This window comes from Rattus rattus, chromosome 2, assembly GCF_011064425.1.
Source record: "Rattus rattus isolate New Zealand chromosome 2, Rrattus_CSIRO_v1, whole genome shotgun sequence".
NCBI classification, from domain to species: domain Eukaryota; kingdom Metazoa; phylum Chordata; class Mammalia; order Rodentia; family Muridae; genus Rattus; species Rattus rattus.
Window position 1 is genome coordinate 110,302,888 of NC_046155.1, and position 19,559 is coordinate 110,322,446.

General features: G+C 37.8%; 1 protein-coding gene and 1 pseudogene across 1 annotated transcript in view; both read right to left on the minus strand.

The window, feature by feature from the left end:
- Window positions 1-19,559, minus strand: part of Dlg2 (discs large MAGUK scaffold protein 2) — a 1,821,467-nt gene that overhangs the window by 1,559,080 nt on the left and 242,828 nt on the right.
- Window positions 1,988-2,459, minus strand: LOC116894740 (annotated as a pseudogene).

Consider the following 19,559-nt stretch of genomic DNA (forward strand, 5'->3'; position numbering starts at 1 on the left):
CTTCCTTAAGTGGGTGAGGAGAACCGAACTTGGCTCCCAGGCAAGTATAGCGCAAGCTCTTAACCACTGAGCCATCTCTTAGTGTGAAACCGCCCTGCCCCTTCCCTTAAATCTTGAGATGTTTAGAAAATAATTCCCCTGATTTAACTGTTTTGTAGATTGACTTTTTTCATTTTATTTTATTTTATTTTATTTTATTTTATTTTATTCAGCCTGAAATACTTTTCTTAAGAAACGAATGTTAGCAACATTGAACACTAGGCACAAAATCAGTGTCCTTGAAAGAAGCGAAAGCCATTTAAGCTTCAAAGATAAGTTTCACGAAGCGCAGAGAAGCCAGACCACTACTCTGTGATACAGAACAGTCCAATCTGTCAATATTCCTTGGGCTTTAAATTTGTGGGATATTGGCTGACTGTCTCTCTCTACCTCCCTCTTTAGTGTTAAGAAACACTATACTGCAAAGCTGTAAGGCTGAAGCCTTTTGATGAGGTTTAGAATATGTTACCCCCGAAGATGAAACCTTGACATTTGAGAAAAGAGCAAGAAATTCCTTTTCACCTCATACTTCTTCTCTACATCACATTCATCCAAGGGGCACCTCTCCTTTGCGATATTTTTCTTTTCTCACTTTCTGAGATATGCCAAGGAGAGCCACACAAGCAGGCCTGCTATATTCCCCTGGATTTGTGTCCATCACACCAGGCCTCTGCGCACTGACATTTGAGCCTGGCTATCTCAGTCTTCATTAAAGGTCACATGAGATGCACGTTTCCCTGTCTCTTTGTATCCCCATTTTCCACAAAATGCATAAATAACTTGGTATGTTTTCACACTTACCAATAATTTTTTTTGTCTTTTTGAGGCAGGTGTCATAGACTTAATAGGCAGTCAAGAATAGATTTGAATTTCTAATTATCCTGATTCCAGCTCCCTAATGCTGATATTATAGTCCGTGTTTTATGTAGTTCTAGGGATAGAACCCAGGTCACTATGCATTTCAGGCAAGCACACTACAAGTGTCATTCCCAGCTGTCTAGGTTATGGTTCCTATTTGCTGTGGCAAAACATGACAACTGAAGCAAGCTGGGGATGAAAGAATTTGCTTGTAATATACTTCCATATTGTTGTTCCTTGTCAAAGAAAGTCAGGACAAGAACTCAAAAGGCAGGAACCTGGAGGCAAGCACTGATCCAGAGGCCAGGTAGGAGTGCTGCTCACTGGCTTGTTCCTCATAGCTTGCTTAGCTGCTTCTTACAGAAGCCATGACTGCCAGGTCAAGGATACCGCTCACCACACGGGCTTGGCCCTCCCCCATCAATCACTAATTCAGAAAATGCCCTAAAGTCTTGTCTACAGCATGCCCTTTATTATAGGGATCATCAAACTGTAAAGAATATACATGATTTTTTCCCCTACATTTTGTTTCAACAAGATGGTCCTGCTTAACAGAATCCACTCAGCTTATAAACAACTTACAGGTTCAAACAGAGTGCTTCTATTTTACCAAAAAAAGATAAAAAAAAACAAAACAAATAACAACAATAACAAAAAAAACCCTACAACAACAAAAACAATGATGTCACTTGTTTACCCTCATGGTACCTTCCATCTTCCTTTGAAGATGGCAGATATGATCAAAAACTAGGTGCAGTCTGAGTTCAAGGAAATAGAGTAGCAGTTATCAAGAAAGACTCTCAGCTTATTCATAGATTAAATAAAAGCAGGTTAAATTATATTTCATGAAAGCTCTCAAACAGTATCTATTTGAAAAACACAAAAATTGATTAAAAAGGGTAATAAATATATATAAAAGTCATTTGTATAAAACCAAGCTAGGAAAGCCATGATCATGTGAAAGGTCAAAAAGGGGTCTGTTCTATAACCATGTACTAAATATTGATTTATGCCAGGCCTTAAGGACCTTTATTCCCTAAGTGAAATGAACCAACCCATAAACAGATTTTTTTCAACTCCTTCTTCTTACTCATACATAATTGCATGTTTTCTGGTCGGTTTTCTGGTAAGTCAGACAACTCTTGCCATAGTTATGCCTGTCAAAGTGGCTACCCATGGAAACTCCAGCACCACATTCATCAGAAGGACACCCTTGATGAAGTCGGCTGATTTTGCCATTTTCATCCGCCTTATAGTATTTCAGCACAGCCAACTCAGCCTTCTTCCTCTTATGCCTGTTCTTTGGGGGAACGGTGTAAGACTTCTTCCTTTTCTTAGCACCACCACGAAATCTCAGCACAAGATGAAGGGTGCACTCCTTTTGAATGTTGTAGTCAGACTACAGCCATCTTCCAGCTGCTAACCAGCCAAGATCAATCTCTGCTGATCGGGGGGATTCCTTCCTTATCCTGGGTCTTGGCCTTTACATTTTCTTTAGTGTCCGAGGGTTCAACCTTGAACATGATGATCTTCACCAAAAGGGTCTTCACAAAAATGTGCATCATGACAGTGGCTCTACCCACAATGGTGGATCAGAAAGACCAAATCAGATTTTAAGTATTCAAACACTGTCAGGATAGTTAGACAAACATATTCCGTTCATCCAGTATTGATTAATGAAGAGTCAGGAATTATTTTTAAGATACGAAATAAGATGATCAGGAAATATGGCTTAGTAGGTAGAGGTACTTTACACCAAGTCTGATAATTTCTGTTCTAGTCCCAGACCTACATGGTAGAAAGAGAAAAGAGTCTCCACAAGTGATCCTATGACCGCCACATACATGCTAGGTACACATGCGCACACTCATGCACTAAATGTATAAATATTTTTAATTAAATAGAAAATGAAAGCTGAAGTCAGAGAAAGGGGGTCTTGGACATTCGAATTTAAATATCCCAGAAAATAGTACACCAAGAACAAAAGATAGGTTTATGTGAGATATGAAGTAGGTGTAGAAGACTAAAAGTGGAGAAAATATTTTAAATATAAATATTCCATAGATACATATATCTGATTGATTGACTGACTGACTGACTGATTGGAAAGTTATACTGGAAATCATCTATTCAAGGACACTAGATAGGACTTGGAGTTGTACCCAGGTTTGTCACTCCAGAGTCCATACTTTAGTAACCACTGCACTCATCTATGACACAGAACAGTCAAATGGTAAAGACCTAATTGTCTATTAAACTAGGTATGGTATAGAAAACAAGTTATGGACATAAAACACCAGCAAGTCTATTACAAGTGAAAAGTATATTATTTAAATTATACACTAATCATATAAATTATCTGATAAAAAGAACACAAATATAATCATCTGTGGGTGTTCACAGCATTACTTCTATGACATCCTCATGAATACCAAAATCCATGAATGTATAAAAATATATCTTATACATAAAACACACAGTATTTTCAAGCAAGCTAAAAATTCTTTTCATTTACTTTAAACCCTCTATACATTATTTAGGATGCTTTATAAAATGCAAACATTTAAAAGATATTATACAATATTGTCTATTGAACAATGACATGAGACAAAATTTTCATGTGTTCGGAAAACAGGTGATTTCTATACATGCATTTGTGGTATTGCCTATATACATGGTACATGTACTTTTTTGTCTAAGTGTGTGTGCAAAAGGTACCTATAAATATGTATGGACTTGGGTGTGGTGGTCCAAGGTTCATGTACTATTTGTTAAAGAGTCTATCACAAGACGTGCAGTTCATTGGTTCGTAGGCTGACCAGCCAATGAACTTCAGGGGTCTTCCTGTCTATCTCTTTGAAGCTGGAATTACCGGCATGTGGATCCAAGCCCAGCATTTTACACAGGTTTTAGGAATCCAAATTCAAGTCCACATACTAGCATTGTGAGCATCCTTACCAACTGAGCCATTTCTATAGCCTCTAAATTTGTAATTTTCAGAAAATATATTCAATCTACAGCTGGTGTGTTGGATCCATGGGCGTATAATTCATGGATACAGAATATGGGCTGTATAAGCAGTTTATCAAGATAAGATCGTAATTATTTCTAAGTATTTTGATACTGACAATTTCTACTTTAGGCCAAATGTTTCCTTATTTTCTATGGTAAACAACACTGGATGTTATTTTTTATTAGTCAGTTTATAATTTTTAGTTGTTTCAAACAATGATCAAATTCATCCCCTTCTCCCAAGTACTCCCGGAGCAGCTGTCACCTTCTCCACTCTCCAAGTCCAGGGTGTGTCACTCCAAAGGCATGGGGTCTGCCCTGAGGAGTGATTATTAAACATTTTGAGTCGCCCTTGTACAGGCCCCGTTACAAAGCACACAAACATTTAATGTTAAGGAAGATAACCAGACCTGCAAACCCGTTACTGCAGTTGTGTGGGGTATAGAACTGAGTGCGCTTCATTAGCTTCCTGTCAGAAACTCTGCTCCCGAGGACAGTTTAACTGCCTACTTTCTAAAAATTCAGCAAAATGCCCAGATCCTTATGAGCTGCCCTCTTGTGTTATTTTCGGGATCTGATTTTTTAAAGTCCAATCTAAACTGTAGCTTCGAAAGAAGTCTAGGTGTAAGGATCGTAGCGGTAGAAACATGGAGGACTCATCTGCATACGATAGAGCATAGAGCCAGGAGCCTAGGTACAGCCTTGCCCTGGAGGGAACCACCTACAGACGCCCGCCCGCTCCATCGTGTTACACCAGAGACAAATCAAGAGCAAGAGGTCTTGCCTGAGCTTCCTAGAGTTTCCCTGCAGAACCTAGAGCACAATTCAGCCTCTTTGCTGCAGAAACTAAAGCTTATTAAGGTCAAATTACTCACCCCGAAAGGCAAGAGCAGTTCTAATTTGGTTTAATTCAATTCTAAAATCAATCCTCTTTCTGAAGTGTAATCAAACAGATAATTCTTCAATTATTCAAGGAAACATTATTTGATAGTGAATCTGTGAAATAAGATGTGAGAGTTTATTCCATGATATAAAGTTATTGAATATAATCCAAGAACTTTTATCTAGAACTCTCCCATTAGCTACAATAATAAAAAGGAATTTATCTCTTCTTTCATGCTTGTTTTTCTCATTACTTGAAATTATGTTTCTAAATTACTGTAACATAGAGATTATTCCTTCAAGAATGTTCTCTGTGATCTCCTTCCGTTTTGCTTAATCTTCTGTGACTTCCTCTATGTAAGTCTCAATACTTCCACAGAGCAGGTGTCATGTCATGAAACTGTAGTTCTTTTAAACTTTAATTTTGTTTCTGTCTTGTTATTCTCTTCACTGTCATCACCCAATACAAATGCACAGCAGTTACACAACTCACATGTTAGCAAGAACCCTATGCCCTCGTTCAAACGTCTTCCAGCATCCCTAACGCTCCAGCTTAAACACCCTCACTTCTTCCATGAAAGGGGAATTTGTGGTGGGGTGGTCAGTGATGCCCTAATTTAGATAAGAACAGTTTCTAAATATTCTACTAGCTTGGTATTTCGAACTAAGGTTACTCCCAGAAGTAAAGGCCTGAACTTGAACATCACAAGTGGTTATATTTCTGAGGCAGCTTCCTGGAGATGCCTCTGCTCTTCTGTACCTGTGTTTCCTGTCCTCATCGTTCACATGAGGTGAAGACACGGGATTCTGTGCTTGCCTCAACTCTTTGGCATGGAGAAGGGTATAGTAATGATGTGGGTCCATGGGCATCTAATAAGTTAAAGGTAACTGCAGCCCATTCCAGGATGCTCACAGCAGCTTCCTGGGTGAGAGAACCAATGTTTATGTCTACAATGTCTCAAAGAGACTTATTCTAAGTACGCTGTATTATCTCAATCCATCCCCCACATATACCTGGTAAGTGCATCTAAGCTATTCTTTCTGAGAGCCTATTTTCTCATGAGGCTTAGAGTAATTAACCTACACAGGGTTGTAGAACTAAGAGCCGACAGTGTCTGGATGTAATCCCAAAGCACCCCACACTCTTCACCTTGAAACACCGTCCTCATAGTCTACAGAGTTTTCAAGTGGCCAAGTGAAGGAATTGAGGGCAATGGCAATCAGACTCTTTGTTCAGCCTGCCACATACAAAATGCTAAGGAACCACTAAACCAGTAAAAGTTCTACAATGGAAAACATACCGTATCATTTTTATTTAAGATGCACAAGGACTGAACAGCTTTAGCCGTGCATTGACAATTGTCGTGTGTGTGTGTGTGTGTGTGTGTGTGTGTGTGTGTGTGTGTGTGTGTGTGTTTGCTGCCCATGATGTGTAAGAGAGGGAGAGAAGGAGGAGTGACTATAGGAAGGCTGGTAAACAGAAGGGAGAGGGGTTGCTGACTCACGAGCACAGCAGGCAGGTGTGAACACATACATGCGACTATTATCTTTAGCTTTAAAGCGCTCATGGACAGCATATTCAGAAATCGGAGGGATAGGGAAATAGGAGGGTAAGAAGCCACAGCCACATTAAGGAAATTACTGGCAAAGTAAAAATCTTCATGATTAAAAATAAAAGGAAAGCAAGCAAGGGGTCGGAAGACACAAAAGACACTTCAAAGCAAGTGCATCGAGTTACCATGGCAACGAGAGGATGTGGGTTGAAATTTATATGACTCCATTGTTCCAGCAGAGAGGCTCTAAATGACACCCTAGTGGCCTCACAGAGCCATGCATCTTCCCCCAGTGCTCTGGCTTGTTACTGGAGAGTGCTTTAGGCATCAAGAAGGAACAGGATCACAGTAGCACTGCCACTTCCACTCTCCCTAGCCTCTCAAGTGAAAACACTTGTCACCTCAATATAGAGCACAGCACTCATTTCTGGATCCAGGCATGACCCAGCCTATCAGAATATCAGCATACTCAGATACACAGGTGGCTGAGGACAGCAAGCATTTGTCTCACTGTCTTCAGTCCAAGATTCAGTGTGCCCGGTGTCACTTCTGAGCACTCTTATGCTCTGAATCCCTGTTTTCCCGATGAAATAGGAGTCTGCCCTAGTTACCAGGTAACTTGGTTACAGTCCTAAAATTCTGGATGGCCATTCAATGCCATCATCAGCTATAACAGTCCAGTATTAGTGGCAAACATTTGTTGGGAATACTTTGCATTTATTAATTCGTGTAATAATCAATAAACGGCAAATTGGTCATATAACTGTAGTTGCCAAATGTACCCTGATGACCCTGTTACACATGTATGAAAAACTGAGACTTAGATAAGTTAAAAAACTTTTTTCCTACCAATTATTCCTTTTAGTTAAAAAGCCAAATTTGACTACAGTCAAATATAAGCTTCTTTGGAGAAAAACAAAGCCTCTACTGGGAGGATCATTTTAGTCTATAAAATTTGGCTGTGATGTGGTCAATGCTTTAACACAAATACTGTCAGATAGTCAAGGTAGCCCCAGTTTAATGGTTTTCTACTGCTTTATCAAGAATTGGACAAATGGACAGGTGACAGATACCTCCTATTCATATTAAATGCAACATAGACACATTCCTTGCAAAGAGACTGCTCTAGAGCTAGTCTCAATACCTCAGCTGGGACACCCGACCTCCTTGCCCTCTCTCATTGACCATTAGTGGAAGGAAATGGAGGAAGGGAAGAAAGATGCATTCAGTATCTTACACTCTGGGCATGGCAGTAGCCTTTTGAATATTCGCATATGACCGTGCTACTTACTTTCCTTATTATTATGATGAAATACTGGAGAACTTGAAGGTATAGTCCCTTATGGTGGAGAAGCCCTGGCCAGCAGGCATGGATGTAGCTGGTCTTACTGCATCCTCAGTCAGGAAGCAGAGTGACAGATGCTGGTGCTCAGCTCACTTCCTGCTTTGTATGCAGACTGGAAATTATTGGTGGAATGGGACCTCTAGCATTTGGGGTGAAATTTCCCACCTCAGTAACCTAATCTAGAAAAGGCTCCGCAAAAATATGTATATGTATATTTATTGAAAATAATTGGGGGGTAAGTCATTTTCATTCCCATTTTCCATATCTTCTCATTCAAAGTTGAGTTGATAAATAATTCCCATGTATTACACAGTCATTATTAAAGTTTCAGCAAGTATCTTAGCCATAACCTTGTGGCTTTTTTTCCTTATACCTTGGCATGTTCCACAACAGTGCTTGCAATATTAATTTTAAGTGATATTGATATGGAGGCATCACCAAGAACAAATGAAACAGAAGAAACAGTAAGAACCAACTGAATAAACAAAAGCAAATTCATCTTTAACCCCATTATCTAATTCTCATATTCAAGAACAATCTGGTAAGAGATTGTTTGAGCCCCTTCCCTCTATCAGGTAAGCACAGAGTGGGGACTTTTAACCAGGACTTTCCTTTATTATAACAAACACCAGTTTTCTAGAGAACCAGCATGATTAAGAAGGGATCCAGCAGTGGCAGTTTTTAATATACTTCCTGCCATCCCTAAGCTGTTTCCTGGTTGACGTCATGCTGGGAGATGCATCTACAACGCACACCACCCATTTCCCTTATTTGGTGCAGTAAGGTTGGTTCCTGTCTTCTCAATGGAATGAGATCATCACTAGGCATCTTACATGTCACACGGATGTTACATTATTCAAACGTAAGTCAATGCACATAAATTAAATTTTTAGGATAAATTTGAATTCTAATTTAGGTCACTATTTTCGTTATTACACTTCCATAATATAAGCTTCTTTGGAGAAAATAAAAGCAAACCACCAGTTTCCAGAAGAACAAAATGTGAATAGAATAAATTTAACAACTATACCGTGTTATCATAGTAACCAAAGTTGAAAAAAAAATGATGTGATAAAAAAATGACACAAGAGAACAAATGCATCAAGTTGTTATGGCAACAGGAAAACGTGGGTTGAAAATTATGTATCTAGAATCGAAGAGAATATTCTAAGCAACTAAAATAAACATTTGCTTATTAAAACCATCCCCAAATAGCACTTATCTATAAGCATTAAAGTGTTTTCATTATTTTGTCTGCATTTTCTTTTATTTCCAATGGGTGGTTTTAAATTGAGAGCATTTGTATTTTCAGTCCAGCTCACTTTTTGGCAACAGACACTCCGTGATGCAATTTGGTTTGCAGAAAATGTTGCAAAAGCCAATTTCAAAATAGCATCTTCAATCATGTTTCAGTTTCTTTTACTCCTGTAATCGCCTGTGAACATAATGCCTATTTTATCTGCTTTTTTTTCTTCTTAATGAGTTTAATTCACTGTGATCTCTTTTCCTGACATCAGGGTCTTCATCCAAAGCAGAGTGTGGGCTGCTGAGTTCTACCATAAGTTTTAATATTTTAGAAGGACTATGATACCTTCTTCCCATACAGCTTTAGTGGCATGGGTTATTCTACACTGAATTTTCTAGCATCGTCTATAATTTTGTACACCATTTTGTCCCATGCTGCTGTAGAACATCTCGCTGTGAGAGCCTGAAAGATGAGAATCCTCCATGAGTTTGTGCATGTTTTCTCCTGCCACTCACACTGCAGACCATTCTATTTGTCCAGTTGGCACTTATTCTTTAGGATGCATCTCAGATACAGTTTCCACAGCTTTTCTAATTTAACCTAACTGCAACTCCCCACTGTCTTCTCAACAGCTTCTGCTATTACCAGTAACTTTACCAATGTCAATATAGTTAACACCACAAAAGCAGCTATCGCTTATTAAGAGTTGGACATGCATATGTGTCTCTGCTAGATACTCTTCATATTATTTCATTTCATCTTCACAAAAATCCATATAAGGTAAATGTCAGTGCTACCACTGTGCTGTTTTGTAAAGGAAAGCAGAGTCCCTCTGCTTAAGCCTCTTGACTTAAAGCACATACCATACTTGTTTGCATGTCAGAAACTTGTATGTATGTCAGTAAAATATGTAGGTCCATGACCTTCCTTATTTAGTTAATAACTGAAAAAAAAAAACTTCTTTGATTTGTTCCTTCACTAGACAGTGAGTTTTTGGGGAATTTCTATGCCTACTTGGCAAATTACCAGACCACATATCTGATCTCTCTTATTCTTCCCAACAGCAGATAGAAACATACCATATCATAGACTACAATATAACACATCATAATTGTCAACAATACATTAAATATCAGGAGTTTAATAATCACACTAAAATGTAAAAAGGGAGCATGTAAAATTAACTTAATAATAGATGTAGCTTAAGATGCTGCTAAGTAATATTTCTACATGCAATTGGGATTAAAGGTATTGAGATATTTTATATCTCATATGTGTGTGAGAACCCAGTCCTGTAACCACTGGGTAACACAATGAGCACAGCATGTTTAAGCCATATGTGACTTAAGTACATACTCAGAGAATGATCAGTGGGAAATAAAAGAAACAAGGTCTTAAAATGGAGTTTTGCATATTTCAAATGGACAAGCTTACCATTACAGAACCCCTGAAAGACTGTGTGTGGAGGAGTGCAAAGCTTCTACACTGAGCATTTAGAGAAAAACAGTCACATCTCGATTGTTTGAGAGGGGCTACCACATTCCAAACAGTCGTGGAGACTTGCCTTCTCAGACATGGAAGTCCACAGCACAGTTCACAGTACTTGAAGCTTTATTTCCCAACTTTCCACCACTATTTCCCATTCTTAGGCTTGTATTACCTCAACTATACAACTGCTGGCCATTTATACAAGTAAGTCCGTAATCTACAATAAGGTACTGGCACATGCATGCTTATGGCTATGTTATTCACAAAAACTAGGAAACGGAGCCAGTGTAACTATTCCTACACAGGTGAATAGATAATGAAAATGTAGTGAATATATAAAACAATGAAATTTTATTCAGTTAAAAAAATAACAGTATGACATATGCAAGAAAATAGATTTATCTGGAAAGGAGTGTTAAGAAGGGTGACCCAGACTCAGCAAGGCATGTTCTCATTTACCTATGAATCCTAACACTTTTAATTATGTATTTTTATTTGATTTTGTAACATTCAACCATCTTTCTTCATTTTTTTTTGATTTCTCTTTGGTGCATTCTCTATCATTATGATTGAACCGATCTAATAATTCACGATATGGTCAAAGCCCACACAATATGTGGTCGGACATTTGCTGTGCATGTAGATTTGCTTAAATATGTCACCCTCTAAGTTAGTTGATGAGATAAGCAGGAGTCACGAGATGAAAGTCATAGAGCATTTTTATTTTGTTTCCTATCTTCCCTTTAACTTTGCACATTGGACAAAGTTCTTTCCTTGCCAATGAATAGAAATTCAATCAGCCTCATGACCTTTATGCTCACTCTTAGACAGTCACTTTAAGTGCCAACACTAATCTTAGCTGAGTAAGTGAAAAGTGGGAAGGAATCAGGTATAATACAGTTAGCCTCTCTATCCTGCATTTTAATTCTTTTAGGGTTGGAACATAGAAAACAGGAGAAATGGGGATAGCAAAGTAGCTTGTTAACTGAGATTCACTCCAGGCTTAGGAGGCAGATAAGAACAAAATTATCCTTACATATACTTTCCTGATGACCAGTTATTCAAAAACTCATAATAACCTAAGAAATACAGCTCATCCAAGCAATTCTTGGTTATGGAGTAGAGTTTATAACTTCCCCATTTTAATATCCCTTACAAATTCAATATTTCTGAGAATTTGTATATGGAAATTGATGATAATTACCTATTTTGAGTGGTCCTTCTGTTTTATACATGAAATAGAAATCACTTGGTCCAATCCATCTTCAAGCACATGACATATATATATATATATATATATATATATATATATATAATTTCTCACTTGACATAAAGATCTAGTTACTAACTTCCTCAGGAGGACACCAGTAATTTCACCACCCTTATATTAATAGCACTTTATTTTAAACAAGGTGGACAAGAATTTACTCTTTAATTTTTATTTATTTTTGTGTTATTGTATGAGTGTTTGCATTCTGCATTTGGTGCACTTTGTACATGGCTAGTGTCCATAGAAGCCAGAAGAGAGCTGCAGATCCTTTGGAAATGGAGTTACAATTAGTTGTGAGCTGTTGTATAATTATTAAGAACAAAACCTGGATTTTCTATAAGGATATTAAGTACTCTTAACATTTGGACTGCATTTCCACTCACTAGATAAGGATTTTAAATTTGGGTTTCATAGAGGGGGGGCCTAACAAATTACTCCAATACTTCAGTAGAATTCCATAGACGCAGGGACTGAGATGAATGGGTGACACTGTCATTCTCAAATGCAAATTTTAAATTCTGATGCTCTTTGGAGTAATATGATTTTGTGTATTAACTTGAATTAATATTAAATGATTTCATTGAACTTCTAACAATAGACACTATTACTTTATATTCACTTTTTGTTCTGTGTTAGAATTGTTTGAGTTAAAAATAAGTGGGACAGACAGACTGTGGTAATCAAAAAAATTTTTCAAGAATTTTAAATCCAGTTACTTGTGAACCCATTGATTTCTAACAGAACAAATGTTCAAGAGGAAGACTGAGATTTTCTAACGTCTTAGAAAACACTTAAATGTGAGAAAAATATATATATCATCAATTTCAAAATATATATCTACTTTTCTTCGAATGCTGGCTTACTTTTTCTCACATAAAAATAGAAAAGCTCCCACACAACTTCATGAAAATTAAAGGTCCATCATAGTTAATAAGTTCATTACCTCATGATAATAAACAATAAATACAAATAAAAATATTTTGAAAATTCTTAGATGACAGATTCAGAAAGAGTCATTAAGAGAACTAAGAAAATGGGAAAGAAAACAAAACGTGAGTTGATGTTTGCCTTTTATCTTTGTGATCTTAGAAAATAAGCCTGATGTGACTGTCTCCTGAGAGGCTCTGCCAGCGCCTGACAAATCCAGAGGCAGATACTCGCAGACAACCATTGGACTGAGAAGGGGATTCCCAATGGAGGAGTTAGAGAGAGGACTGAGGTATCTGAGGGGGTTTGCAACCCCATAGGAAGAACAAAAATATCAACCAACCAGACACCCAAGAGCTCCCAGGGACTAAACCACCAACCAAAGAGTAAACATGGAGGGACCCATGGCTCCAGTTGCATATGTAGCAGAGGATAGCTTTGTTGGACATCAATGGGAGGAGAGGCTCTTGGTCCTGTGAAGACTCAATGCCCCAGTGTAGGGGAATGTCAGGGCGGGGAGACGAGAAAGAGAGTGGGTGAGTGGGGTGAGTACCCTCATGGAGGCAGGGGATGGGACTATGGGATAGCGGGTTTCCAGGAGGGAAACCAGGAAGAGGGAATAATATTTGAAATGTAAATAAAGAAAATATCCAATAAAAATTAATGAAAAGAAAGTTCTACTTCTTTTCTACTATTCTTTCCAAATGAAGACATCCATTCATATACAGAGTATACAGCTCCATTGGAAAATGAATATTAAGATACGTGTGTGTGTGTGTGTGTGTGTGTGTGTGTGTGTGTGTATGTATGTATGTGTGTGTGTCGGATGCTGGCAAGCTCAGTGGGTAAATGCACCTGTGGCTGGGCCTAATAACCTGAGTTCCATTCCTAAAACATACAAAATAAGTGGAGACCCTATTCAAATGTGTCTTCTGACATCCAAGCAGGCACTGTGCCATGTGCATACCCCAATATGTGCGCGCGCACACACACACACACATATACACAGAGCTGTGCATTAATTTTTGGGACCTGCTGCTTTGTTGAGTATGTTTTGCAGCTGCAGGAGTTTTCTGGTCTTTTATACTAAGAATCATACCATCTGCAAGGGAAGATGCCTTCCTTTCCTATTGGTGCCTTCTTTTTTCTATTGGTACCTTTTGATCTCTTTCATTGCCTCGTTTTAGCTAAGACTTCAAGTATTATATAGAATGGGAATGGAAATTGTGGGTTCCTTGTCTTGCTGGGTTTAGTGGAAATGCTTGAGTTTCTTTCTGCTTAAAATTCTGTTGACTGGCTTGCTGCTTATTACGTTTAATATACTGATACATGTTTCCTGTAATCTTAGATTTTCCAGGACTTTTATCATGAAGAAATATTGTATTTTGTCAAAGGCTTTCTCTGCATCTAATGTAATGATCACATGGTTTCTTTCCTTAAGTTTATTTACACTGTAGATTACATTTGTCAATTTATGTATATTGAACTGTATCTGCATCTCTGGGATGAAGCTGAATTGATGATGGTGTGTAAAGTTTTTCTTCATTCTTAAGTTCATTTCAACCATGATTCAATATTTCTCTCTCTCTCTCTCTCTCTCTCTCTCTCTCTCTCTCTCTCTCTCTCCCTCCTCCCCTCCCTCCCTCTCTCTCTCTCTCTCTCTCTCTCTCTGTGTGTGTGTGTGTGTGTGTGTGTGTGTGTGTGTGTGTGTGTGTGTGTGTGTGTGTGTGTGTGGTGGATAGATAGAATAAATTTGCATAGGAAAAGAAGACAGGATTAATATGAGGAGTTGGCAAAGGATGCTAATGTGATTGAAACACAGTATACAAAATCCCCAAAGAACTAACAACAAAAGAGAAAATTCTCTTGTTAAAAATTAATGAATGACATCCGTGTTGGAAGCAATGGAAGTTGAGCAAGACCATCGCCCTTATCAGAGCATCTCTTGAGCATCAAGCTGAGACAGTAAGCATGATCTGATGAGAATAGAGGGCAGTTCAGATTCTTGGGGAAATACCCTAGACTTAGAGTTCTCTTGACTTAGAATGAGAAGACCTACTTTTTAGCAATGCTTCTTTAGATAATAGAAACCTACAAACAGCATAAAGGAGAGGGAATTTGCATGTATTAACCATATATTTAATCTAGTCATTTAATTAACCATCTATGGTGTTCCTGTTATTTCTCAGGCTCTGTGTAGGTATTGAAAATACATCTATCAGGAATCTAGGAAGTGTGACAAGTAAGCCTTAGGGGGCTGCCTCGGCAGTAGTAAACAGAGTGGAGCCTAAACCTAAAGATACATAGCCAGAAAAGCTCAGCATTTGCACTCTTGAGCTCTGCAGCTGAAGTGGGTAGGAAGTGACTAAGGAAGGCATGTGATAACTAGTATTTCCTATAGAGCAGCACACCTCTAAGAGGCAGAATAATGGCTAAATAGAAAAAACTCTGGAGACAGATCTAATGAGGAGGGAGAAGCCAAAGGGGTCACTCCAGATCTGGGAAGCAGAGCACCATGGGAAGAGGACATTTATGTATGGAACAAGAGGAATCAGTTACAATGGGCAAACATCAGAGCTAATACTATAGACACATATAGACTATACTACCTACTCCAGAATCCTAATGTCAAAGCTGTGGGAGATAAAAACAAGTGAAATGGAATCTTAAACTGGCTTCACCAAAACCTAGACCTAGACAAACAATTCAAGTAAATGGTTCCCCCTGGAAATAGCAGTGTTTATGAAATTATGCTATAATTACAAGTGAAGGATGCATTAAATATTTTTAAAGTAAATGTTTATAGACTTTGCTTTGGTGGAAGTATATTGCTCTATAAATATTATTACCTTGCTTGTAATATTAATGTTTTCTGGTACATATTATATTTATATTTCATTTATTATTTCTCATTATTCTGTATATAAACATGCATGAGAACGTATGCTGTAGCAGTTATGTAAAGGTCAAAAGAGAGTTTTGTTGAGTCAGTTCTATTTATATGGATTGAACTCAGGTCATCAGGCTTGCTTTTCTTTATGGGCGGAGCCAGTCTGCCAACTCCTTGTTGTATATCTTCAAATAGTGTTTATTCTGGATTTAAAATTTTTATGCTAGTCGGCAATATGGTATGCATGTTTCTATGTATACCAGAAAATCCATTGAGCATTGTTTCCTTTTATATGTGACAAACTGAAGCACAAGAGAAGTAACCTCCCGAGATAATGGAAATTATCGACAAAGGGAGATTGAGTCCAAATCATTTGATTTATATTTTAGTAGTGATTCTATTACCTACGACCTCTATGAAGCCAAATAGGAGATGCTGCACATGCATAGTATGAAGAGCTAAACTTCACTTTATTTGTGTCATTTGTAAACAGTTTTTGTTTACAGCAGTAAGATTGTTTTAAACCTACTTAATTTTGCCCTATTTGAATTTTGTCTAGGAATTGATAATGATTAAATGATTAAAAATATGGCAAACATGTAATGCTAATGAAAATGCAGACAGGTCTCATACTGGTCAATTATTTAACTTTTAAGTTAGCACAGGAAGTAACAAGCCTTATTATTGGCATTTTCATCCATGTCTCCATACTTCATTCTCATTTGTTCTCTACTTGTTTTCCATGATCCTTCCCCATCCTTAGTCTCCTGACATCCCCAAATAGTCTTATATGTTTATGTGTGCATATATGCACACATATATAAAAATATTTGGGTGTATGCCAGTGTTCACATATGTGCAGATACTCATTTACCATCCTCTATGTATGGAAAGAAGCCAGTAGACAAACATGAAACCTTCCTTAAGAACACTGTTCACCTCATTTGAGACATGGTCAGTCATACTCTACTTTTATATCAGCCACATTCTATTACCCTCTCTTTTTCCCACACCCTCCCTATATTAACTAACATAAGTCAGAATCACAGGGACAAATATTAATTTTTCTGTCATATGTGGGATGTAAATTTCCATGCATATGTAGTAGATGTTTACACACAAACATGTGTATATACATACATGTATGTGTATATGTGTAAATATATGTATATGTTCATACATATGTGTATATGTGTATGCATTGCTTGTATGTATATGTGTATGTATGCATGTATGTGTCTGTGTGTTACATGAAAGTAAATATTGACAGGTCAGTTTTTAGCAGTTGATTCTTGAATAGGTTTAGCCCCATAGATTCATGTGTCTGAATGTTTGAACACAGGGAGTGACTCTTTTAGGAGGTGTGATCTCCTTAGATAGAAGAGGTGTGGCCTTATTAGCAGAAGTGTGCCACTGTGCAGGTGGACGTTAAGATCTCCTATGCTCAAGCTCTACCCAGCGTGCAATCAGAGTCTCCTCTGATAGTACCTTCCTGGCTACATTTGGATCAAGACGTCCAACTCTCGGCTCCTCCAGCACCATATCTGCCTTCAGAATGCCATACTGCCACCATGATGATAATAGAAGTAATATTTAAGAGGCCAGAAAAAAGAGTAAACATCCTTTATATGACTCCATTAAAGAGGAATCAACTATACCTGTTTTATTCTGTCAGTTTTTATTCCATATACAAGACATCAGAATAATGACATCTTTGCAAGTCTGAATTCTCTTTCTTTCTACTTTATAAAGATCAAAGAATACCAAGAACAAATTTCAAATGAGTTGTGAAAGGCAGTAGTGGCAAAGAAGCCAGGAACTAAACTGCACAACATGTATGTAATAAGAAAACGAAATCATCCGGTGGACCTTTCACAACAAACTTGAACTTTAAAGTGTACAATTGGCATACTGCTAAAATTGTGTGTCTATATGTCACATTGTAAAAGTCAAGTCTTATTTCTGGTTCATGATCCTATTTTTATTTCTTTTTGAGTCCATAAAAAATCCATTTATAGATTCAGCTTGACGAAAAACATGTGTATACAATTAACCAAAAAGCTGAGACTTTCAGAAATTCCATCTTCCACAAATTCAGATGTATAAAAGGGCATCTCCACTATATTTACTGAGGAATGTTTCAGTGGCTTTTATTTGGGGGAACTCCAATAGAAGCATGCATTTTATATATCAGATAACAACTATGGAGATACTTTGAAAGCAGCATCCATTATCCAAAGTGGCAATTATAAGAAGACTGTTTCTCAACAATCAAATCCTTGTCCCACAGCAGTGAACCACTTAATCTCTTTTGTAACACCAGAACCTTGGCTGCATTGGAAGTTGCTTTTAGAGAGCTACTGAGCCTTTCTATCTCATTTAATTCTCTAGGGAGAATGTTTGTTGAAGACACATGGTAGTATGTATGTCTAGCATGAGCAATTTCTCACCCATTTTTCTGTGTTTATGATCTTCAAAATTCTTGATAGACTTGTACCCATAGAATAGTTTTGGTCAGCAAATGTTCAAGTTTGCACTGCCCATTCCAAAGTCTAGTTATTATGAGGTCACTGAAATTAAGTGAGTTTGTTTGTCTGTTTGTTTGTCCATCAAAACTAATCAGACTAGAGAGATGTCTCAATGAGTGAAAGTCCTTGCGGCTTAAGCCTGACAAGCTGAATTCAATCTCCAGAACATGTATGGTAGAAGGAAAAAACTGACTACTGCAAGCTGTCCTTTAACCTCATTATGTGTGCTATGACATACCCAAATATGCTTACCCTCTCCATACACTCTCTCTCTCTCTCTCTCTCTCTCTCTCTCTCTCTCTCTCTCTCTCTCACACACACACACACACACACACACACACACACACACATACAAACACAAGCACAGAGACTAAATAAAATGTGAAAAATAATAATAGTTTTAAGATTTACATTTTCTACCCTTCCTAGAACCATGCATTTGATTTTTCATAAGTTTCTTGAAGAAACAGTTCCTTAAATGCCTCCCACTGAGCTGTAAGAAAGGTAGCAAAGGAAATGACACTAAACTTATTCAACACAAAGTCTGTATTAGTTTGGGATTTTCAGAGACATAAAAGCAATAAGATCTACAAACAAATGTATGAAAAGGATGTACTGAGGAAATTGACTCATGCTATCTCAGTGGCTAGGAAATTCCTCACTAGTCCATCCTCAAAACAGGTCTATGCTTCTCAGAGCAGACCCTGGGATGGGCTTACCATGGCTCATCTCAAGTCGAAAACCTTGGAACTCAAGATATTGATGGCAGAAACAGATTGAAAGGGCAGACCACTGGTATATGTCTTCAGGACTGCAAGCCTACAGTGCTAATATTTTAGGTGGCGGAAGAAAAACCTGGTAGAACTTTGAAAGAGCAATTTACATGGAAAAGTTTCAATATTCAGGATTATAGACTTCAGAATTCTATAATTATGGATGATGGTTGGTACAAATGCATATCATGTACTACTGCTCAACAGTAATCAGGAAAAAACAACGAATGCACACAATAACATGAATGAATGTCAACAATATTATACTTGTAAAAGAGATGCTTGACACATGTCTATGCATATTGCATGATTCTGCTTACCAAAAAAAAAAATCTAGAATAAGCATAAATAACTTTTAGTGATAGAAAATGTGTCCTGAGGAGTATTTGTAAACTAAATGCAAAAATTCTTCAGTTAACTCTGTGTTGTAATGGAATTTTAATGGAAGGTTAAATTAGTTATATACATATATCAACATTCGTTGAACCAAGCTGTTAAGATCTGTGTGGGGTCTTTTTCCCCCATTTTTATTAAATTGGGTATTTATTTACATTTCAAATGTTATTCCCTTTCCTGGTTTCCCGTCCATCAGCCTCCTAGCCCCTCCCCCTCTCCTTCTATATGGGTGTTCCCTTCCCCATCCACCCCCCATCATGCCCCCACACAACAATCCCCTACACTGGGGGTCTGACCTTAGCAGGACCAAGGGCTTCCCCTTCCACTGGTGCCCCAACAAAGCTATTCACTG